This window comes from Oryctolagus cuniculus, chromosome 6, assembly GCF_051225735.1.
Source record: "Oryctolagus cuniculus isolate XC-2025 breed Fujian yellow rabbit chromosome 6, ASM5122573v1, whole genome shotgun sequence".
NCBI lineage: Eukaryota > Metazoa > Chordata > Mammalia > Lagomorpha > Leporidae > Oryctolagus > Oryctolagus cuniculus.
Genome location: NC_142872.1, coordinates 109,420,392 through 109,446,792, shown reverse-complemented (window position 1 = coordinate 109,446,792; position 26,401 = coordinate 109,420,392).

The window sequence follows — 26,401 nt, the reverse complement described above, 5'->3', positions numbered from 1 at the left end:
AAGCAGCATTCTGACCTCAGAATCAACCCTTAAGGCATTCTGGTCTGGCTGAAAAGCCCATGAAAAAATTTCTGGCATGGGGAGCCAAGACACTGTGGCAAAAATTGTCCTATATAAAGGATCTCTGTGGGTGAGACTCCAGTGGAAAGAAGAGGTCATCAAAGAAGGAAGTACTTTTGTCCAAAAGGAGGAGAGAGTTTCTATTTTGCATATGGCCTTGTCTATGTACTGATGATGTTTGTGGATTCAAAAGGCTTCCATTTCCTAAGCAGTTCATGTCAAGAACCTCAGGTAACCACTGATGTAATACATAAGGGTATTAATTATTAAATTAACAATAGGAGTCACTGTACACTAACTTCTCATTCAAGCCTGTCCTCAATTAGTTGTATTGTCAGAGTTCATTCTCAATGATTTACTTTGTTTTAGTGTATTAAGCAGAGGAAATGCTTATGTCTCATAAGCCATAGTTTTATCTAAGTGCTTATAAAAGATGTTTCACTCTTGGGTTCTTCTTTAGAGTTAATTAAGTTTCTAGAAAAAAAGAATGCTTAAAAAAAGTGAAATAATCTTTGGGATACAGTGACTTCGAACAGCTAGTCTCAATTGTTGAGGAACAGTTTTTTTTTTTTTTATACAACTTGTTGAACTCTTAGTACAGATTAACCTTCTGTGTAAAAAGTTAATTGAAAATAGATCTTAGTAAAAAATAAGACTGGGTATAGAAGAGGGAGGAGGAAGAGTGGTGGGAGAGTGAGTATGGTGGGAAGAATCACTGTGTACCTAAAGTTTGCATGAAGGTTGAATTCCTTAAATAAAAGGTTTATTTGAGAAAAAAAATGTAAATCAATTTTGGCTATATACAAGGAGTAGCCATTTTGTCAAAGTGGGTTAAACCACCAGCTATGACACCATTATCCCATATCTGAGCATTGGTTGGAGTCACAGCTGTTCTGCTTCCAGTCATACTCCCTGCTAATGAACATGGATCCCTACTACCCTTATTGCAGATGCCTATGGAGTTCTGGGCTCCTGTCAGCAGTGTGGACCAGTCCTGGACTTTATGGCCATTTAGGAATAAACCAAAGATAGAGGATTTCTTTCTGGCTGTCACTCTGCTTTTCAAATTCATAAATTAAATAAAAGTATGAGTTATTTCTAATTTTGTGTGCTTTTTGTAGTTAAGTTGGCTTAATCACTGGTTTTAGATGATATTGGAGTACCCAGCCTCCTTTTGATGATGCCCAAGAATTTTCTTTGACCTCCAGGTTTACATCTGATGTTGGGTGCCTCTAGAAGTCTGTCTTAAACTTTCTATCTTCCACAGGATTTATTTGGCCCTGTTTTTACATTTTGAAGACTTCCTGTGCTTAAATGAGTTTATCTCAGTTATGCTAGCTATTTTACTTGTTTCATTGCTATTCTACTTGCTGGGAACACAGTAGAGGCCCTGTATGCCTCTGGATGATCTCTGAGCTCTCCTTTTCTTCTGTGCCCAAAGATGGGTAGACTGCTGCCACACACTCAGAAAGGTTCCTTCCACTTTAGGGAATTTCATCCAATTTTCCTGGACTATCCCCCATTTCTGGTGAGCTAATGCTATAATTCAGACAGAACCTTGAGTATCTGAAGTTTTCCTTAGCTTTTCTCACTTGCTAGCTTTCAATGAGCCATTGTTTAGCTCTTATAAGTTATAACAAGTGTTATTTCAACATCCCTACACTGCCACAGCTGACAACTGTTGACAGTAAGGTTGTTAAGACTCAAGTTCATAGGAGTTCTTTCTCCTCTCTACTTACTTCCTTGACTTTGCTGTTTTATTCTTGCCCTGCAGTTGGTGAGGACCCTACAGGAGACAAGTGCAAGTGGATTTCTATATTTGATTTTCTCTAAAATTATCATTTGTTAAGGCAGGCCTAATATGGTGTCAAAATTTTGTTAAAATTTATATAGATTATGCCTTACTTAGTATATGGAGTGTTGATCCCTCCTTGTGCCATGCTCAAAACTCCAAGCAACTTTAGACTTCTCATTTCCATGCTGTTGAAGGACTGAAGATCTCACAACTTCTTGCATTATCATTAGAATGGAAAGTCAAGTGGTATGAATTCTATCTTCTAAATTTTTTCCTTTATGGACTAAGTACTTTAGGGATGTGAATATTATTATTTTATAGTTTCACTGACTATAAAACCAGATTTTTCCAAATAAATCCCATTTTTATGATACGTTAGGAAATATTATATGCTGATCCGGAAATACAGCAAATGAGAAAATCTTGACTGAATCTGTGATTAGAGAAATATAAGATTAACTGTTTAATTTATTTGAGCCATAATGAGTAATCTGTTGCTGGCCATTTTCCCACTTTAAATTCAGTGGCTTTTAACTTAATAAAATGAAATAAAACCTGTAGTTTTTATCTGTCATTGGGGCTTTTCTTTTACAGTCCATCAATGAAGCACCACTGTTCTGCATAGGTATAATGGCTTCCTTTACTTCTACTTTTAAAAAATAAATTGATGATAATGTTCTATCATAGCATATCGTTAAAACCAATTATTAAAGGAAAAGATTTCCCCAGAAATGTATAGCTAGTGATACTCTTGGGTTTTTTGTTACCCTAATTTTTTTGTAGTGAAAAGTTAATGTATTTCCTGATCAATAAGTTAGTGAAGTTATCACCCCATTCCACTTCTACTCACTTTTTCCTTTTTTTTTTTTTTAAAGAATTTGAAGATGGGGAAGGCTGGAGAGAGAGACATAGAGCACTCTATTTTAATGGATCGCATTCCAAATGCCCCTAATGGCTTGGAATGGTCTGAATGAAACTGGGAACCAGAAACTTAGTCAAGGTCTCCCAGATGATGTCAGGAACCTAATTACATGAACCATTACTGCTGCCTCCCAGGTCCTTTTCATCGGGAAACTAGACTGAGGAGCCAAGCTGAGCATCAAAGACAGGCAGTTGGATATAGGATAAAAACACTTTATTCTCTAGATAAAAATATCAACTGCTGTCCATTATGTTCAAAGATAAAGGACAAGGCAAACCTTTTTTATAAAGATTTATTTATTTATTTGAAAGTCAGAGTTACACAGAGAGAGAGGTGGAGACGGAGAGAGAGAGGTCTTCCATCTGATGGTTCACTCCTCAATTGGCTGCAATGGCTGGAGTTGCACCTATCCAAAGCCAGGAGCCAGGAGCTTCTTCTAGGTCTCCCACGTGGTTGAGGGTCCCAAAGATTTGGACCATCTTCCACTGTTTTCCCAGGCCATAGCAGAGAGCTGGATTGGAAGTGGAGCAGCCAGGACTTGAAGCACCACCCATATGAGAAGCCAGCGCTTCAGGCCAGGGCTTTAACCCGCTATACTGTAGCCCTGGCCTCAAAGAACAAGACTTTTTAAAAATGCACATTGAAAATTCATTACAGATCAATATACATTATCCTATCACTGATATTGCTGATATAATATAGCCTTTTATAATAACATTCTATTTGAGAGATAAAGATTATAAAAAAACAATTTTCAGTTGTGTTTGTGTAATTAATATTATTGCTTTGATTAAGAGATCATTGATTTTACATTCACCTCAACATGATTTTCTTGTTTAAAATATCATTGCCACTTTCCCACAATACCATACTTATTGAAGCTGAAATACCTAAACTTTGAACTTAGCAAAGCAAACAATATTCTTAGAAAATAGACATAATGATATAAATTCATTTTTCTCACTTAAGTTGTTCAAAATTCTGCTGGTGCTTTAAGGATTATCAAATTAAGTGGCTCAAAAATTCTAATTTTAGATACTTATACACCACTAAATTTTTTTTTTTTTTTGACAGGCAGAGTGGACAGTGAGAGAGACAGAGAGAAAGGTCTTCCTTTGCCGTTGGTTCACCCTCCAATGGCTGCCGCGGCCGGCGCACCGCGCTGATCCGATGGCAGAAGCCAGGTGCTTCTCCTGGTCTCCCATGGGGTGCAGGGCCCAAGCACTTGGGCCATCCTCCACTGCACTCCCTGGCCACAGCAGAGAGGTGGCCTGGAAGGGGGGCAACCGGGACAGAATCCGGCTCCCTGACCGGGACTAGAACCCGGTGTGCCGGTGCCGCAAGGCGGAGGATTAGCTTAGTGAGCCGCGGCGCCAGCTACACCACTAAATTATTAAGAATTTCAAAGAGATTTAATATATATTTGTATATATACACAATGAATTGTATTATAATTTGAGAAACATTTTAAAATTGTGCATTATTATTCTTTTAAAATAATAAATTGAGTATACTACAAATTACTCAATTCTAACATAAATGATACTTTTGTATAGATAACTATATTTTCTAAGACACCTGGTTTTAATTCTCTGTATTTACATATCTATTTTTCACTATGTCTTTTGTAGGCTCATACATAATGTGGCCTCAGAAAAACCCTATGTTCTGGTTAGGATGATAGAGAATAAACAAACTGTGTCTCATATTACAATGAAAATGTTATTAGCCTAGCAGATACCCTTCAAGAATTTGGGGATTCACAAGTGTGCCTGGACAATTCCTGTATTATCTACAATACAATTAGATAGCAAATATTTGTTGATAATCCCTCATTCAACCCTCTTAAATGCTTGATATCGTTTATTTTTTCTTTTGCTTTTGAAAATGTCTCTAAAAAATTGTCATTGTGGAAATTCTCCAATATTTTTGAAATGCAAATTTGATTATTATATGTCTATTTTTCTATGTTCTATAATATGTCTTTGTTTATTAGTATACCAGTTATGTGCCAAGGACCCAGGTAGTACACTGTAGGGATTTTCTACATTAAATAAATGTATCTAATATGCTTGATTTATGAATAAGACTATATGTAAGTGCTCCTTGTTTCTGTTCTGGTGCATATTGGGTGCCAATTGATATTTACTGAGTGACCTTCATGTAAATACCTATCCATTAAATATAAGTTAAAATAGTGTGATAGGTAGCTTCTGGCATCACTCCGCATATCCCAGTATTCATGCTGTTGATTTGTTCCCTTAAATGAGGAATGGACATATTGACTGAAAACAAAAATAATGATATCACTTCTGTGATTGGGCTACAAAAGACTGCGACATCTATCTGTGCAAATATCCCCAACCCCTCCGCCTCTTGTTTTTACTGTCTCATGTCTTCTAGCTGGCTCTCTTGAATGAAGCAGGACATCATGTTTTGGAATTCTTTACTGGGACTTTCTCTTTCCTAGGAACCAGAGATTGGCTCACATGGAAACTTTTTGAGCAACTGAGGCTTTAACTTAACAATGCACAAAAAACTTAATCCAACTAACCAACACAGGAATCAGCAAGGAAGTAGAGTCTCCAAATTGTCTTAATTGATGACAGCCTGTGGTACTCAGATGTGCTCAGATTCCTGACCCACAACATCTATGACTTAATAACTATTGTTCAACTAAGTCACTAAATTGTGGGGTATATTGTTACACAGTTATATACTATAAATTGGTAAGCATTGTTATAGGGACTGAGAATGAATAAGGCAAAAACGTTGCCATCAAGATCCTCATAGACTACAACGAAAGCTAATCCACAACATAGTTAGGTGGTTACAGAATTAACAATCTCAATTCTAAATGCCAATTGTGAGAACTGAAATTCTTTTTGAAGTTTAAAAACCTTAAACTTTTAATCTCCACTTTTTCTTCAAATAAATTTATCCTAACAAAATATGCTCTTACACTTTAAATCTTTTGGAATCATTTTATCACTATCTTAAACCATAATTTTCTGTCCATATCTCTCTATCTCTATTTCTATACTCTATGTCCACTCCAACCCTATATCTGTATCTTTATCTGTGTGTCACATAAGTCTATATCCCCTAGGGGACCTCAGAAATTTCATGGAAAATGCATATTATGAGAAAACTATGAATGGGTTTTAAAAATAACATATCAGTTCAGTTTTCATGAACTTTTAAAGTATCCTGTATATCAACTATCTATATATAAAAATTTAAATATAGAATACATCCTGTTTCCTGTGATCACACATGTTTTATCATTTTAAACACATCTTCTAGAATTTCATATCATTAAAACTGTAATTAGCATACAACAGACATATTACATTTCTGATATTTATTTAATATAAACTTAAAATCCTAAAACTGCACATTAATGAGATAAGCAGAAATATTTAAAAAATTATCTATCCATCCATGGATGTTTTACCTCCCATCAGCTGTTTTTGTTTTCATAATGCCTTTGCTGAGTACCTGATTGAAAATAGTAAATGGAAATAAATATGATTTTTTGTTATGACTATGTTACTCAATTATTTGGTATTTTGATGTATGCTATAGACATCATATATCTTACTCAAATTCTTTTGAATGCAAATAATGGAAAATAATGTATATTTTACAACAATTTATTACTTAGTTACTATCATTTACTTGCTCAACCCTAACACTGATGGTGCAAATTATTCTTTTAGTCACAAAGTAAAAGGTTGATAAGGTAGCGTATTTTTTTATTTATTTACTTATGAATCTTTATAATAAAGGCACTGTAAAAGGATGAGAGGGGAAGATAGGTCGTTGCAGAGTGGGGTAAAGCAGGAGTGACCTGAGTGAGGAAGGCTATTGTGTGCTGTTACAATTAGCCTTTCCCTTAGGTAGATTTTACATGAGGATGTGTGACAAAAAGGGTTGCAAACCAGAGAAGCTGAAAAAAGTGTCCTGTACCCAGGACCCCTTGCTGCATTCCAGGGACATGGAATGTCTGGTATGAGGACTGCCCAACAAGAACAGTGGACTTTATTGGGCTTTTTTTTTCATTCTTACTTTGTCAAACACATTCCATTTTTGGAACAATTCCAGGACCTGACCAAATAGTATGTATTTTGCAAAGTCACATTCTGTCATCTTTAGATCATTGATCTATGTGCTAAACTTCAAAAAGAATTTCAGTTCTTACTCACATGCACCTCCTCTTGTATTTACAGTGGTAAAAATAGCTGTGGTAGCACTCAGTGGCATCTTAAAACCTCTGTCTCTTTGAGTCCACCAAAGCTAGTAAATCATCACTCTCCATTTTATTATCTAGCTACTTGGTAAACACATTAGGCTCTCTTTCCTTGTGTATAGATCTGATACTACTATCACAATTTAAACAATAATATCGTCCCTGGACTTTTGCATTATGTTCCAAAGCATTCTTCTTCCCTTTAACATTTTTGCGGTCTTAATCCATTCTCCAAAGTTCTTTTCATGGAGTCATTGTAACAAGCATTTTTTTCTCATATCTTCTCTCAAAATTCATCAGTGGCTTTCCGTTTCTCATAGAAAATCTACATTAATTAGTCTGCTCTATAAAACTCTCCAGGGTACTACTTTGATGGAATGACAAGGTTGTGAATAAATGTTGCCTTCCTTTTTTTCTATAAAGAGATGTTTTATCTGGTACACATCATTCCCCTTTTACAATATTGATACACACATAACAACTGATAAGTTTCCCACAATGCTTTCTTGTTAGCTTTCATTTTCCTTACCCCTCCCAAATCTTCATACCAATTTTAATAGCCCTCCATGCACTTTTTTATAAAAAGATTTACATTTTTGTTTGAAATTCAGAGTTACAGAGAGAAGAGGAAGGAGAGAGAGAGAGAGAGAGAGAGAGAGAGAGAGAGCGCCAGAGAGAGCCCTTTTGCCCACTGGCTCACTTCCCAGGTGGCTGCAACAGACAGGGCTGGGCCAATCTGAAGCCAGGAACCAGGGCCTTCATCTGGGTCTTCCATGCGATTGCAGGGGCCTAAACTTGAGCCATCTTTCATAGCTTTCCCAGGCCATTACCAGCGAGCTGGATCAGAAACAGAGCAGCCAACTTGAATGGACAACCATATTTGATGCCAGCTATGCAGGCCACAGCTTTACCTGCTATGCTACAATGCCGGTCCCTCCATGCACATTTTTTTTCTTTTTATCATAAGTTTTATTGTGGATACTTAAAGTATACAATATGATGTTGTGAAAAGGCATTTGAGAGAACTTTTTATTTTTTTAATTTTAATAATATATATAGAAGACAGGTTTAACATATTTTATAGGTACAATTCTAAGACAACAATATTTCCCTCCCTCCTTCTCTCTCCCTCATTCCATCTCCTTCTTTTCTTCTTTTTTAAATTTTTGCAAAAACATAATTTCAGTCAACTCTATAATCACAGGCACGAGTAGCACTAATCATAATATTCAACAATTAAGAAGTGTCTACTATCTGACTATTGGGTTACTAGATTTCAGAAACAAAATTGTGACAAAATAATTGACTTTATGTGAGTATACAGTGGCAAGGAATACTAACTTTCCTTTCATTTTATCCATGATAAGTTCTAACTTATATCTTAAGCCCCATCTTAAATATGCCTATCTCTTGGTAAACTAACCTGATCCTCTTATTCAGAAGTAGCTCTTTCTCCTATGTTCCACATGTTTCTTCTAAATGTGTCCAGTACACATAGCACACATATGAGCTCAATTATATTCATTAAATTAACTTGATTCTCAGTCCTCTGAAAGGTATTTATTTATATATATGAAACCTATATTTTTATTTTTAATGTTTTAAATAATGTTGAAGATGTAGGGTACCTTAAAAGATGCATAATTTGATTTAAAAAACAAGTGTCATTAATTATCATTATAAGCAATGGTAATAAATAACCATATCTTTGTCAATTCAAAAGCTGTTAAATTTGAATGGAAACAAAAGTAATCTAATTGAAGTTTCCACTTTAACAATATAATAAAGAAAGTCTAAGGAAATAGAATGGGAAAGTGAAGGTTATGGTATGTATATCCTGCCCTCTGTGGGGATCAATGCTTTCTTAGCTAGGTGATCTATTTTTAGCTCAATGAGTTCCTATCCCCAGCCAAAGAACAGCTTTGTTTCCCTCAGCCCTTTCATCCATTGTAGAAGAAAAAACTAAATGTTCATAAATTTGATTATCTAGGCTGTAATTATTAATTCACGATGAGAAAACATAACTATCATTGCCTGATTAGTAAATGCTCACTATGTAAATTGTGGTTTGCTTTTCTATCCATCATTCATTTTAGATTATTTTAATTCAAGCAGTAGAAAACTCAATTCAAACTTACTTAAACAATAAAGAGAATGTGTTGACTCATATAATTAAAATTTCTAGGCAGTCTGCTCAAAGCTCTGGCATAGTTTGTTTAAAATTCTCTAAGCTTGTGATACCCCATATCAGCTTCCTCTTCAAATAGGTTTCTCTCATTTTAGCAAATGGCTTCACCAATTACAGAACTCAAATTAATAGACCATATTGTGGAAAGCAAGTTTTGCACTGAATGAACCAGGACTTGATATAATGCTTTAGCTAGGGGGGTATATCATGTATGTGCAGGTTGCTAGAGGAAATTATCATACACTGAATGACTTAAACATAAGACATTTGTTTCTTATAGTTCTAGAATCTGGGAAGTCCAAAATCAATGTGTCAGAAAGACCTTGTGTTTGCTGGGAACCTCCTTCTGGATGCAGACATGGCTGTCTTCTTGTGATATACTCGTTTAGTAAAGAAGAGTGTAATGAATGTTCATATTTTTAGAAAAGTATTAATCCCATTCATCTGGGCTTGAACTTTATGAACTAATCACCTCCCAGATTTCTCACCATTGCTAATCCCAACACACTTGGGATTAACCTCTCAACACACAAATTTTGGGAGTGTATAATTGAATAGTCAGTCCATAGTGTCATGTGCTAATTATTTTATATTTAACCGACACAATCACTGTAGTGAAAACAATGAGATCTTTTTCCTCTGGCTATCATCCAAACAACTTAACTGTCACATGCATTGGTGAAATCCATGTGTGGGAAATAGCTGCAGTGAACAGCATACTATTTGACAAGGGAAAATACCAGCCTAGTTCACTTTGTAAACATCATTGCTTTTCATCTAAAAGATTAGAATTAATTTGAGGTAGTTGCTTAAAAGAAAGTTCCTTAGCATACAGTGGGATTCAACTATTTATAACATAACATTTCCCATATATTACTGTCGTTTATGGCACATTAAAAACAAAAACCAGGCCTGGTGCTGTGGCATAGCAGGTAAAGCCACCATCTGCAGTGCCAGCATCCCATATGGCTGCTGATTTGAGTCCCAACTGCTCCATTTCCAACCCAGCTCTCTGCTATGGCCTGCAGTACAAGATGACTCAAGTGCTTGGGTCCCTGCACCCTCATGGGAGACCTAGAAGAATCTGCTGGCTCCTGGCTTCCTGGTTTTGGATCAGCACAGATCCAGCCTTTGCAGCAATCTGGGGAGTTAACCAGCAGATGGAAGACCTCTCTCTCTTTCTCTCTCACTCTGCTTCTGCCTCTTTGCAACTTTGCCTTTCACTTGATCTTAGCCAAAAGGCCGAGAAGCGATGCAACTTTGCCTTTCAAATAAATAAATAAATAAATATTTAAAAATCCAAACAACAAGTGCCTACAAGGGCTGGGACTGAGCTTGGGTCAGGCCAAGGCTAAAGCGGGGAGACAAGTCTCAATCTGGGTTTTCCATGTGGGAGGCAGGTACCCAATTATTTGAGCCATTGCTGCTGCCTCCCAGGAACTGCATTGCTGTGATGCTAGAGTCAGGAGTCAAAGTTGGTATCAAACACAGGTATTCTGGTGTGGAGTGCAGGTGTCTTAACCACTAGACCAAATGTCTGCTTTGGATGACCATTTAATATATAAAATCCAGGTTCTTCAGAAGAGTCAAATCCAAAAGGAACTGAGGTTTACTAGAGAAAGAAAATAGAGAGGTGTGGCCAGCTCTGTGGCAGAGCAGGTTAATGCCCTGGCCTGAAGCACCGGCCCCCCCTATGGGAGCCGGTTCTAGTCCCGTTTGCTCCACTTCCGATCCAGCTCTCTGCTATGGCCTGGGAAGGCAGCAGAAGATGGCCCAAGTCATTGGGACCCTGCACCAGTGTGGGATACCTGGAAGAACCCTCCCCTTCCCTCCCCTTCCCTTCCCTTCCCTTCCCTTCCCTCCCCTCCCCTCCCCTACCCTCCCCTCCCCTTCCCTTCCCTCCCCTTCCCTTCCCTTCCCTTCCCTAACCAAGTTTCCCTTCCATCTGAAAGGAAAGCTCCTGAGAAGTTACCTATATACACAATTACAGTTCTATTCTTCCATAGTTTAATTACCCCATTCCAGTGGTACTTGTCCAAAGACTTAATGATATCACTAACGACCTGTATGTTTCTAAATCCAATCATCATTTAATGTTATAAATCCTACTTAACTATGAGAAACATTGATCCAATCAATCTCTTTCTCTTTCATGAAATGCTTTATTTGCCCTCATGGACACCAAAATATGTCCTGCTCACTCCCTGGTCATCATCTCTATTTTTCTCTTGTTACTATTTTTTATCTAACAATTTAAAAAAAATTTTTTTATTTATTTGACAGATAGAGTTAGTGTGAGAGAGACAGAGAGAAAGGTCTTCCTTCCGCTGGTTCACTCCGCAAATGGCCACCAAGGCCGGCACTGCACTGATCCGAAGACAGGAGCCAGGTGCTTCCTCCCGGTCTCCCATGCTGCTTCAAGGGCCCAAGTACTTGGGCCATCCTCCACTGCCCTCCCTGGCCACAGCAGAGGGCTGGACTGGAAGAGGAGCAACCTGGACTAGAACCTGGCGCCCATATGGGATGCTGGCACCGCAGGTGGAGGATTAGCCAACTGAGCCATGGTGCCGGCCCCCATATCTAAGAATTCTTAGAACAAAAAGAGTTCAGGTATTTTTCTTCTACCTGTTCTAGTCTCTTGATGGTCTAATGAAATTTTATAAATCAAATCACTGTCTAAGTGATTACTATTCGTAATTATTAGGCATCAATAATTTAGGGTTTTCCTTTAATCATGGGTTTATACCATTTCCTACTGGATTCTTCCACTTGATTGTTTATGTGAAATATTAAATTCAATAGCCTAAACATCTTCCATGTTTGCATCCTAACACCTCATGGAGAAACAGGGCTCACATTTCTGTCAGAATAAGTGGCAATAATTTCAGCCTCTAATTATTCATGACAAAAATCTCTGGTGACACATTACTGATTCCTTTACCTATGACAAATACAGAAGCATACCATCCCAAATCCTGCATTTTTATTAACAGATAAGTTACTGAATTATTTGTCCCCATTGATCAATTGAACAAAATGCTTTGAACTGAATGTTATATAAGCTTCCCTCTTTCCCAGACCCTGAACATGCCTCATTTTGTTTAATGAGGGTAGATATTAGGTCTAAGTTGACTGAGGAGTTTGTCTATTCACAATAAAAACTGAATCTCCAAGAGAGGGTGATAAATACCAGCTTTAGAGTTCACTTACATAGTAAAGTTGTAGATTGATTTTTGTTTATTTCTCCAGATAATATTTGTAAAAACCAAACTGCTCCAATAGTTCCTATCATTAATTTAAAAATGTCAATGAATTATTTTGTAATGCTTGGTTCCTTTCCCCAAATCATGCAATCAGCTTGTTCTTTCACGCCTGCACTTATGTAATTGTTTCAATGGAAAGCCAAGGTTTATAGTTTAGACAATTAAATGACATAAAGATAGATTGCACTGAGCAGACATTCATGGTAATTGAAACTGTGTCATTTGCTGCATGTCCAGACTGTTGTACAAGTTTGAGCTCTGAGTGCACACCTTACTTTTCACCATTTATAGAAAATCACCTGGCTCTTCAGAATACATTGTGTCCTCTATACTATCTTGTGATTTTCATTTCCTTGAAAGCATGATGAATGCATTATATATAAATTCCTAGTCCTTGTAGTAAATGCAGGGCATAGTCATTAATTAAAATGTGATCATTCTACTCTATAAACTATAGCCTCAACAAAACCAGCAGTGGTTATTTTTTGCTTCATTTCTCTTTGTATCAGAAGGTGACAGAAATTCTAATTAATCTTTTCATCACCACTTATGCACTTTTTTATATTTTCTTTATAAAACACTGAAACATATGTGCTCACCCAGTAATCCATGTATGCATTATTTGGCCATGGATACTCAAAATCAACATATGCTGTTATAAATGCAATCTTCATGTAAAATATATTGTTGATTCTATATGTTTAAACACTTAATTTTCTGACCAATTACACTTCAAATAAAAGCAGTCTATTACCATTCACTACACATTTCAGTTTGATGTTTATGACAAATGCCTAAAAGAGAAGTGAATTTGATTTTTATTTATTTTATTTCTTTAAAAGCTTTTACTTAATGAATGCAAATTTCATAGGTGCAACTTTAGGAATATAATGGTTCTTCCCCCCATACCTGCCCATCCACCCTCACTCCCATCCCACCTCTTACTCCCTTTCCCATCTCATTTTTCATTAGTATTTGTTTTTAATTAACTTACGAAGACCAATTCTATACTAAGTAAACATTTCAACAGTTTTTACGCTCCCACACACACAACGTATAAGGTACTGTTGGAAAACAAGTTTTGCAGTTAATTCTTATAGTACAATTCATTAAGGACAGAGGTCCTACATGGGGAGTAAGTACACAGTGACTCCTGTTGTTGATTTAACAATTAACACTCTTATTTATGATATCAGAGATCACCCGAAGCTCTTGACATGAGCTGCCAAGGATATGGAAGCCTTTTGAGTCCACAAACTCCATCAGTATTTAGAAAGGACCGTAACCAAAGTGGAAGTTCTCTCCTCCCCTCAGAGAAAAGTAAATACAAGAAGTCAATTTTAAATTTAAGCGTTCCATTTTAAATAAATCTTTAGTGACTGAGGTGCACTCAAAGAAGCAAAAATTGGAGGAATAACATTTTTTTTTCAATTCAGAGTAACTTAATTGCTGATCACATTTCTTCTTGAAGATTGATGATTGCTCTTTCCTACACTTTAGTCAGGTTCTACAAATACAAAGATTTGCACTGCATTCTGTTATCACTTTGGGATTCTAACAAATGAAAGGAATATTGTATTTTTTTACAGGCAAAGTTAGACAGTGAGAGAGAGAGACAGAGAAAAAGGTCTTCCTTCCATTGGTTCACCCCCCAAATGATGGCTACAGCCTGCGCGCTGTGCTGATCCAAAGCCAGGAGCCAGGTGCTTCCTCCTGGTCTCCCATGCGCATGCAGGGCCCAAGCACTTGGGCCATCCTCCACTGTCTTCCCGGGCCACAGCAGAGAGCTGGACTGGAAGAGGAACAACCGGGGCAGAATCCGGCGCCCCGACCAGGAATAGAACCCAGGGGAACCAGCGCAGCAGGCAAAGGATTAGCCTAGTGAGCCGCGGCACCAGCCAGGAATATTGTATCTTAATGGCCTTTATATAAATGTGTTAGTCAGACTATTATGAAGATAATAACTGCCTTTTTATTTTTAAAATGTTTTAAAGGATTATGTACTTATTTGAAAAGTAGAGAGAGAGAGATACCTTTCATCCACAAGTTCACTCCCCAAATGTCTACAATTAATGAGGCTAAATTAGGCTGAAGTCCAGAGCCAAGAAATCCATCCAGGTTGTGCACATAGGTGGCAGGTATCCAAGTGTTTATGCTGTCATCCTTTCCCAGGTGCATTAGCCAGAAGCTGGATCTGAAGCATAGAGCAGCCTCACTTGAACTGATCCTCTGATATGGGATATGTATCTTCCAAGTGGCATTTCATCCTGTTTCATTACAATAGTTTATTTTTATAATGCCAGTTTACTAAGTTTCTGTCAGTTCTTAAGAATTTTTTCACTACACATTTTTTTAAATTATTAATATAAAGACTACAGATTTCATGTATTTCACAGATATAATTCTGAGAAGTTAACCATACATGTCTCCTTTCCTTCCTTCCTCAACCCACCTTCCTTCTTTCCTTTCTTTTTTCCTTCAATTTTTGCAATTACATTATTCTTGGATTTAATATATACATTTTTAAGAGCATAACAATACTACCCATGATAGCCTCCCTCCCTTCCGCCTTTTCTTACAAATCTTTAAAATGACATACTTTGAGTTTTCTTAATAATCACACTAATGATTTTGACTCAGGCACTATGTAGTCATATCCATAAGGAGTGACAAAAAACATTTGTGGAATAACATATTACAAATCACAGAAAATAACCCAAAAGACTTGAATGTCATGCAGATTTCACTTTCCCCCTTTTGTTGTTACACAGCATTTACTCTAGTTTTCTCGCATGCATTCCATTGAGCTACTATCACCTATGTAATCTTACTTCCATCCTGATATCATTTAGCATTTCTCACTACCAAGTTTGTTCTGAAACGCCCACATTTGAATACTCAGAAATTTTTTTAAATTACTTTCCTAGAGTTATAACTTTTGGATTTTCTCTATGATTGCAGTGTAGCTGGTAAGTTCATCCAAAGTTTTCCTCATTCTTCACTTGATATTGTCCCCTGTAATCAACTTGCTTGTTTCTTTAAATTTTTATGAGACAAATTCATAAATATAAAGCACCTACATTGACAGTCACCCTTTAATACTGTCCCTAGCTCCAGTGACGTGCAGTGCACTGAAGACCTCTCTAACTTACCATGTTTCAAATGGCAACAGTCACTTCTGTGTTAATAATTTAACATATAGTTAAAACCGGTCAGCCCTTTCTGAATCTTTGAAAAGAGTTACAGAGTTACAGAGAGGCAGAGGTAGAGAGCGAGAGAGAGAGAGAGAGAGGGAGAGAGAGAGAGAGAGAGAGGTGTTCCATCTGCTGGTTCACTCCCCAGATGGCCACAAAGGCTGGTGCTGCACAGATCCAAAGCCAGGAGCCTGAAGGGGACCAAGGACTTGGGCCATCTTTTACAATTTTTTTGGGCCGTAGTAGAGAGCTGGATCAGAGGTGGAGCAGCCAGGTCTCAAACCAGTGCCCATATGGGATGCCAGCACTGCAGATGGCAGCTTTACCCTCTACACCATAACACTGGCCCCTTGACATGTAATTTGATCATGCATTGTCTTTCTGTTCCAGAACAGAAAGCGAAATATCTCCAGGTTCACTGATATTGTTGCAAATGTATGGATTCCTTTTGAAAGGAAAAATGGTATTCCATTGTATGTATATACCACCTTTAAAAATTGTATTCATGTGCTGATATACACAGATCATTTCAAAGTCTTGGCTGTTATGAATAATGCTAGAATACACGTGAATGTGCAGCCACCTCAGAGAAACTCATTTCATTCTTATTGAATACAGTAAAAAAAATTGGCTTGCTGAAATATATGGTAATTACTTTTGTAATTTGGGTGGATGCCCCTGTGCTATTTCCAATGACTATAGCAATTGACATTGCACCCAGAAGGTACAAAGTTTCCCTTTTCTCTACATCTTATGAAAATTTACTTCTGTCTCTTTGATATTAGCCATTCTAACAGATCTGAGGTGATGGATTATTGTAGTTTATATTTGCATTTCTTTGATGGTTAGTGATGTTGTGCAATTATTCATATACTTGTTGGCCATTTGTGTGTTTTCCCTGGAGAAATGTCTATCCATGCCCCTTTCCCCTTTTTAATTATTTTTAATTAAAATTTTTACTTTTGAAATTGAGTTGTTCGAGTAATTTACGCAATTTGGATAATAGCCTATTAACTAATTATGGCATACCAATATTCTCTCCCATTCCTGAGTCTTGCTTCCTCTGCAGACTGTTTCCTTGGCTGTCCAGAGGTTTTAAATTTGCAATTAAGTATATCTATTTTTGCCTTTTCTACCTGTGTTTCTGGGGTCATATACAAAATATGATTGCCCAAACCCATGCAATATAGTGCCTTTTATCTATAGCTCATCTAGTAGTTGTACTGTTTTACTTGTATTAAATATGTAATTTATTTTGAGTTCATTTTTTGTATAAGCTGTGAGATATGGATTCAATTTCACTCTTCTGCATGTGAACATTTGGTTCTGCCCACACTGTTTATTGAAGAAAGTATTCTTTCTCATTGTGTGTTTTTGACATCTTCATTTACATCACTTTACTGTAAATATATGAATTTATTTCTAGCTTTCTATTCCATTCCATTCACCTTTTTTTATGCCAGACTACACTGCTTATAATTCTATAGCCATGTAATATATTTTGGAATCATAAAGTGTGATTTGTTTTAGGTCCTTAAAATACTGTTATTAAAAATAATTATACAAATGTATGGGCTACATTGCTATTTTTTATATCTGTGTATAATATGCACTAATAAAAAGAGGGTAATCACATTTCCCCTCCTTTGACTTTTGTGATTGGTGGCTTCAGTGTTATGGCTTCTATTTTTTCACATAATATATGCTAGTTATCATGAACTATTGTCTCCTCACTATGCTGCGTAGCCTTAGGAACTTGTTCCTTTACTCTGACTCTGATTTTGTACTTGTTAATCTAACTCCGTCTATATTCCACCCTCACCCATCACAATGTCTAGTAATCACCATTCTGTGTACAAATTGATGTTATCCCTGATATAATGTGGATATTAATCCTTTATTGGATAGATAGCTTACAAATATTTTCTACCATGCTGTCAGATGTCTTCACTCTATTGACTATTTATTTTGCTATGCTATTAGCTTCTGAATTTGAAAGAAATCATTTGTCAAGTTTTGCTTTCTGTTAAATGCCCTCACCTAATCAATGTATAAAAGATGTCTTTCAAATATTTAGGTATGTATTTTTATATTTTTATTTCAGCATCATTTTAAATTTATATAATAAAATTATTTTTAATATATTTTTATTTAGTAAATACAAATTTCCAAAGTACAGTTTAAGGATTACAATGGCTCCCCCCCCCCAAAATTTCCCTCCCACTCGCACCCCTCCCATCTCCCGCTCCCTCTCCCATTCCATTCACATCAAGATTCATTTTCAATTCTCTTCATATAGAGAAGATCGATTTAGTATATATTAAGTAAAGATTTCATCAGTTTGCACTCACACAGAAACACAAAGTGTAAAATACCATTTCAGTACTGGTTATAGCATTAGTTCACATTGGACAACACATTAAGGACAGATCCCACATGAGAAGTAAGGACACAGTGACTCCTTTGTTGACTTAATTGTGTGTTAATTACAGAGTTCAACCAATAGTACTAGAACAAAAAAAAATACTAAAGTGGATAAAGTATTACATTGTACATCAACAGTCAGGCCAAGAGCTGATCAGGTCACTGTTTCTCATAGTGTCCATTTCACTTCAACAGGTTTCCCCTTTGGTGCTCAGTTAGTTGTCACCGATCAGGGAGAACATATATTTGTCCCTTTGGGACTGGCTTAATTCACTCAGCATGATGTTTTCCAGATTCCTCCATCTTGTTGCAAATGATCAGGTTTCATTGTTTTTGACTGCTGTATAGTATTCTATAGAGTACATGTCCCATAATTTCTTTATCTAGTCTACTGTTGATGGGCATTTGGGTTGGTTCCAGGTCTTAGCTATTGTGAATTGAGCTGCAATAAACATTAAGGTGCAGACTGCTTTTTTGTTTGCCAATTTAATTTCCTTTGGGTAAATTCCAAGGAGTGGGATGGCTGGGTTGAATGGTAGGGTTATCTTCAGGTTTCTGAGGAATCTCCAGACTGAATTCCATAGTGGCTTAACCAGTTTGCATTCCCACCAACAGTGGGTTAGTGTCCCTTTTTCCCCACATCCTCGCCAGCATCTGTTGTTGGTAGATTTCTGAGTGTGAGCCATTCTTAACGGGGTGAGGTGAAACCTCATTGTGGTTTTGATTTGCATTTCCCTAATTACTAGTGATCTTGAACAAATTTTCATGTGTCTGTTGGCCGTTTGGATTTCCTCTTTTGAAAAATGTCTATTGAGGTCTTTGGCCCATCTCTTAAGTGGGTTGTTTGTTTTGATGTTGTGGAGTTTCTTGATGTCTTTGTAGATTCTGGTTATTAACCCTTTATCTGTTGCATAGTTTGCAAATATTTTTTCCCATTCTGTCAGTTGCCTCTTCACTTTCCTTTTTCTTTTGAAGTACAGAAACTTCTCAATTTGATGCAATCCTAAATGTTAATTTTTGTTTTGACTACCTGCGCTTCTGGGGTCTTTTCCAAGAAGTCTTTTCCGGTACCTATATCTTGCAGGGTTTCTCCAATGCTCTCTAATAATTTGATGGTGTCAGGTCATAGAGTTAAGTCTTTAATCCATGTTGAGTGAATTTTTGTGTAAGGTGAAAGGTAGGGGTCTTGCTTCATGATTCTGCATGTGGAAATCCAGTTTTCCCAGCACCATTTATTGAATAGACTGTCCTTACTCCAGGGATTTGTTTTAGATCCTTGATCAAATATGAGTTGGCTGTAGATGTTTGGATTGATTTCTGGTGTTTCTATTCTGTTCCATTGGTCTATCCATCTGTTTCTGTACCAGTACCATGCTGTTTTGATTACAACTGCCCTGTAGTATGTCCTGAAATCTGGTATTGTGATGCCTCCGGCTTTGTTTTTGTTGTACAAGATTGCTTTAGCTATTCGAGGTCTCCTGTGTCTCCATATGAATTTCAGCATCATTTTTTTCCAGATCTGAGAAGAATGTTTTTGGTATTTTGATTGGATTGCATTGAATGTTTAAATTGCTATTGGGAGAATGGACATTTTGATGATATTGATTCTTCCAAGCCAAGAGCATGGAAGATTTTTCCATTTCTTGGTATTCTCTTCTATTTCTTTCTTTAAGGTTTTGTAATTTTCACTGTAGAGATCTTTAACGTCCTTGGTTAAGTTTATTCCAAGGTATTTGATTGTTTTTGTAGCCTTTGTGAATGGGATTGATCTTAGAAGTTCTTCCTCAGCCGTGGCATTGCCTGTGTATACAAAGTCTGATGATTTTTGTGCATTAATTCTGTATCCTGCTACTTTGCCAAACTCTTCTATGAGTTCCAATAATCTCTTAGTAGAGTTCTTTGGATCCCCTAAATAAAGAATCACATCATCTGCAAAGAGGGATAGTTTGTGTTCTTCCTTCCCAATTTGTATCCCTTTAATTTCTTTTTCTTGCCTGATAGCTCTGGCTAAAACTTCGAGAACTATATTGAATAGCAGTGGTGTGAGGAGGCATCCCTTTCTGGTACCAGATCTCAGTGGAAATGTTTCCAACTCTTCCCCAATTTAATAGGTTGTTGGCTGTGGGTTTTTCATCTTTTGTCAGATATGCTTTTTTAAAATATATTCTCCCATCCTTTTGTATGTTTACTCACTCTATTGTTTCTTTCATTTTGCAGAAGCTTCTCAATTGGATACAGTCCCATTTGACTAGTTTAGTTTAGGTTTTTTTTTTTTTTTTTTTTTTTTTTTTTTTTTTTTTTTTTCCCTGACTGTGCTTTTGGGGCATTATACAAGAAATCATGACCAATACCAGTGTCTCAATGTGTTTCCCCTATGTTTTTTCCTAGCAATTTTGTAGTTTCAGGTATTACGTTTAACCCTTTGATCCATCTTCAGTTGACTTTTGTGTACGGAGACAGGGAGAGGTCCGATTTCATTCCTTTATGAATTTATGTATGTCCATTTTTGCCATTGCCATTTAATGAAAAAACTATCCTTACTCCAGTGTATGTTTTGGGCTCATTCGTCAAAGATTAGTTATTTGCATGTACATGGATTAACTTCTGTACTCTGTAATCTAGTATGTGTGTTGGCTTTTTTTTTTTTCAAGATTTATTTGTTTATTTGAAAGTCAGATTTACATAGAGAGACAGAGGCAGAGAGAGAGAGAGAGAGAGAGAGAGGTCTTCCATTCTCTGGTTCACTCCCCAGGTGGCCTCACCTGCTAGAGCTGTTCCAATCTGAAGCCAGGAGCCAGGAGTTTCTTCTAGGTCTCCCACTGATTGTGGGGGCCTAAGGACTTACCACCACCTTCCACTGCTTTCCCAGGCCATAGCAGAGAGCTGGATTGGAAGTGAAGCAGCTGCTACTTGAACCTGTGTCCATATGGGATGCCAGCACTGGAAGTGGCGGCTTTACCCCCTACTGCAAAGCAACAGCCCCAAGTGTGTTGGTTTTTGTGTTAGTACTATAGTGTTTTAAATACTCTTGTTCTGAGGTATCCTTTGAAGTCAAGTATTGTGATGCTTCCAGTTTGATTTTTTTTAAAAAAAGATTGAGTTTTAAGGAGAAAATAACACTGTTCCTCAACAATAGATACAAGGGCTATAAATAATAATCAAATATAAAAATATCAATTCCACTCTGTAATTAAATTGTTTGGTAGTCTATTAGTTACCACAGATCAGGTAAAACATGTTATTTGTCTTTTTGGGACTGGCTCATTTCACTATGTATAATAGTTTCCAGTTGCAACCATTTTGTTGCAAAAGATAGGATTTCATTTTTTTTTTTTGCACTACTGAGTAGTATTCCATAGTGTATGTATACCACATTTTATTTATCCATTCATAAGATGATGTTTACCTGGGTTCTTCTTACTATGTATTAAATTCTTTAGTTAGTCTAGAGTTAATTATATGAGTATAAAGGAAGCTGAAAGTAAGTCATGGGAAAAAATAAAAGAAAGAATAAGAAAAAAAGGAGAGAGGGTGAGAACATATGTAGGATGGAGGATAGGGTGCAAAGTATCACTATGCTTCTAAATTTGTTATATGAAATACATGAAATTTCACTCTAAAAAATTAAAAAAGAAAAAAATTGCAAATCAATATCATTCATGGACATAGATCCAAAAGTCATCAATGCAATATTAGCCAATGTTTAGAAAAAAATATACACTACAACTAAATTGTATTTATTTCATTTTATGCAAGACTAATTCATCATCCAAAAATTAATTAGTATAACTCATCCTATGGCTTCAACAAATAAAAGTTCCTGTGTACAAAAATTATTTTATTTATTTGAAAAGCAAAATAATTGAGGGAGAGGGAGAATGAGAGCAAGCCAATGGGGGGGGGGTGAGGAGAGAGGGAGAGAGAGATCTTACATACACTGATTTACACCCTAAATGACTACAGCAGTTGAGTTCTCAATCAGGCCATTTCCAGGAGCCCAGATTGCCATCCTTGTGTCCTACATGGATGGTAGGGCCACGTACTTTTGCTATCCTCCATTGCTTTCTCAGGAAAATTAACAGGGAGCTGGATAGGAAATGAAGCATTTAGGACTTGAACTTGTGCTCTGATATGGAGTCTGGAGTTGCAAATGGTAGCTTAATCCACTGCAATACAACACTGGCCTCCAGTTTGATTTTTTTACTCAGGATTTCTTTGTCTATTCTGGAGGATCACATTATACTTCATTTAGTCATATCCCTTGTAAGTGAGTATTTGTTAGTGCGGCAATGCTTTGGGTGGGGATATGAAGTTAAGCAATGTGAGTTTTCTTTTCCATGTTTGCCCACAGGCAGCTTTTTGAAAATATGACTGTTACTTCAGTTTCTTTGTAATTTGAAAATGAGTTTTAAAAATTTGAAATAACTTATACTTACTATGTAAAACATTTGTTTATATTCCATGATCCAATTCCAGTGCCATTTATCTTTAAAACTCTTTGGTAATTACAAGTTGTTTTCTTTCTTTTTATAAAGGTTTATTTATTTATTTGAAAGTCAGAGTTACACAGAGAGAAGAGAGGTAGAGAGAGAGAGGTCTTCCATTTGATGGTTCACTCTCCAATTGGCCGCAACAGCCAGAGCTGTGACGATCCAAAGCCAGGAGCCAGGAGCTTCCTCTGGGTCTCCCACAGGGGTGCAGGGGCCCAACGACTTGGGCCATCTTCTACTGCTTTCCCAAGCCCTAGCAGAGAGCTGGATCGGAAGTGGAGCAGCCAGGACTAGAACCAGCACCCATATGGGATGCCAGCACTTCATGCCAGTGTGTTAACCTGCTGCAGCATAGCACTGGCCCCAAGTTGTTTTCATCTCTCTCTTTCTCCACAATAACATTTAGATACCATTCTATGTTAATTTTTTAAAAAAGATTTTTTTACTTATTTGCAAGGCAGAGTAACAGAGAGGCAGAGGAAGAGAGAAAAAGAGAGAGAGAGAGAGAAAGAGAGAGAGGAAAGGAGGGAGGGAGAGAGAGAAAATATCTTCCATCCACTGGTTCACTCCCCAAATGGCCACAATGGTTGCAGCTGAGCCGATCTAAAGGCAGGAGTCAGGGGCTTCATCTGGGTCTCCCAAAGGGATGCAGGGGCCGAAGGACTTGAGCTATCTTTATCTGCTTTCCCAGGCCCTAGCAGAGGACTGGATCGAAGTGGGGCAGCCAGGAGTTGAATCCCCTCCCATCATGCCACAGCATCAGCCCCACCATGTTACTTTCACTGACCCACATCTATATCTCTTACAAAATTACACACTTTTGTGAGAAGGAACTCTCATTTACATATATTTGTTTTACCTACAAAAACACTATGATCAGCATTACAAAGGACATCCAGTCAATTTGGATTTTAAATGAATAAATGTGAATAATTATTTAATGTACTTTACTATTTACTTTTAGTACTGGTTATGAAGTATTCATCATCCTCATCACAGGATGTTATTTTATTTCATTTATTTATTTGAAAGACAGAGTTACAGAAAGAAAAGAGATATCTTCCATCCACTGGTTCGCTCCCCAAATGGCCACAACTACCATGGCTGGGCCAGGCTGAAGCCAGGAGCCAGCAGCCTCTTCTATGTCTCCCATGTGCATGCAGGGGCCCAACGACTGTGTCATCCTCTGCTGCTTTCCCAGGAGCATTAACAGTGGAGCAGCCAGGGCTTGAACTGGTGCCCATATGGGATGCCTTAGTGGCAGGCCATGGCTTTAACACACTGCACAACAGTGCCAGCCCATGATGTCATTTTAATATCTCAGAATCTGCTTCCACTAATCTGAAATAAGCCTTTCATTAAAGAAATATCAATTGCACATATCAAACAAATTTGAAGCAGCTGATTTCAAATTGTTAAATATCAGCAAATGGAGTTTTATTTTGGCTACATTTATTGTGTTATTTTGATTTACAGCAATAAAATTCAACGGATACTAACAGAAATATCTGGTAATAAAGAGTTTTAAGGTGTAAAATTGTATTTAAGATGTAGCCTTTTGTCTTCTAATAATTTTTGTTGCATAGTATTGCATATGAGGTAACATGATTTAATTTTCAGATCAAAATAGTAATTTTATTAATACGGTTGCTTTGCATATTTATAGCTTTAAAGTATGATTGCAGGGGCAGGTGTTGTGGTGCAGCAGCCACTTGGGATACCAGCATACCATAATGGAGTATCTGGGTTCAAATCCCCATTCTACTTCCAATGCAGCTTCCTCCTGTTGTTTACTCTGGAAGCCAATAGGTGATGGTTCATGTACTTTGATCTCTGACATCCACATGGAACACTTGACAGAGCTGGATTCCTGGGCTTGGCCTGGCCTAGTACTGACCTTTACAGGTATTTGGGGAATAAAACAGTAGCATGAAGATCTCTCTTTCTTTTTGTCCATCTCTGTCCCTCTTCAAATAAATTAAAGTGAATAAATAAATTTTAAAAACATAATTTTTGCATATGTAAAATATATATGACACATAGTGATGAAATTATTGCCTATGCCTATCCCTTTTCCTGACGGTGGTGGTGGGGAGGACTCAATGACTATATCAAACAATATGAAAAAGAACTTCAAAGCTAGTTTTTGTAATAGTACATGGTTTTGTTTCATTTCTATTTTTTTAAAAAAAGATTTATTTATTTACTTGAGAGGCAGAATTAGAAAGAGAGAGAGAGAGAGAGAGAGGTCTTCTATCCACTGTTTAACTCTCCAAATGGTTGCAATAGCCACAGTTGGGCCATTTCAAAGCCAGGAGCCAGGACCCAGGAGTTTCTTCTAAGTCTCCCATGTGGGAGCAGGGGCCCAAGCACTTGGGTCATCTTACACTGCTTTCCCAGTCCATTTGCAGGAAGCTAGATCAGAAGAGGAGCAGCCGGAACTCGAACCAAAACCTATACGGGATGCTGTTGCTGCAGGTGGAAACTTAATCCACTAAACTACAGCACCAGCCCCTCATTTCCAATTCTATAAATTAAACTTGCAAATTAAATATTAGAATAAAAGCAGTGATGGAAATTTTAGTTACATGTCCAGCCATCAATATTCATGACTAAGGACAAATGGAAGGAATATGAAAATGCCTGAGGTCTTACATTTTTAGAGTACTGTGTAAAAGTACCTATGAAAGAAAGAGCAAACTTCTCCTTTTGTCAATGAGGGATATTAACTTTGTCAACAACAAGCACAGCTTGCTATTCAATACAGTAGTTGAATATGATTGTATCATTATTTTGAAATATGTTTCTGTCTTTGTATATATTTCTTTTGTTTTCGTTACCAAAGACTAAATATTGTTTGAATGGCCTTGAAGCAATGGTCATTTATATCTTGTGAAAACAGGCCTTTAGAGACAACAAGTGCATCAAACTGCAATAGAAAGGGAAATTATTTCCTAATCTCACACATAGTTCTGTATTTCCAAGGACAATCAGATAAAACATTTGTGACCTTCCGTCTTTATTTTAAAAATGAATCATGATTGAAACATTTATTTATAATACATTCTTTAGAAAAGACCTTGCTGATAATAGGGTTTTAAAAGATTGATGCTAAGAATAAAAACTATTTTGACCTTCAATTCCTAACTTTACAATGCCTTTGAAAAGGCATCATCAAAATTTTAACAAACCTTTAAAAACTATACTTAGCATATAACATGTGTTGACTGGGTGCATTATTTTATTACAACAACAAACTTGGACAAAAATCAGGAATGTTCAATTTCAGAAGTTATTATTTAGCTCAGTAAAGCATAGTGATCATCCTGGGATAGGCAGAAAGCCAACTATAAGCATTCATTGCTGTGCAACTTTACTGTTGCACTGTGGTCCAACTTCCACCTACAGGGAAGTGAGAGAGGGAGAAGAAAATCCAACTATGGTAGACAGCAACCATAAACTGGTAAGACTCTTGCAGAATAACGTCTTTGGGCAAGTTTGAGATCTATAGTGGTCAAAGATGAATCACAGTATAAAATCAAGTCAAATTTTAATGTGTATTCACAATGAAAGAAACTACTATCAAATTTTTCAATACACCTTACCTTAAAAATAGCCTTATTTCAAGAACAAAAAATGAAAACACATTTATGTGGGATATTTAACTTCTTAGGAATGGGCAAGTATAATATCACATATCCTTAGGAATGGGAAAGTATAATTTTTCATAATTGCTACTCTTCCTCAAATTTGTCTTTTAAAAATAAGATAGCTGCTTCATAATATTAAACACCAGCCATATTTTGAAGGTCA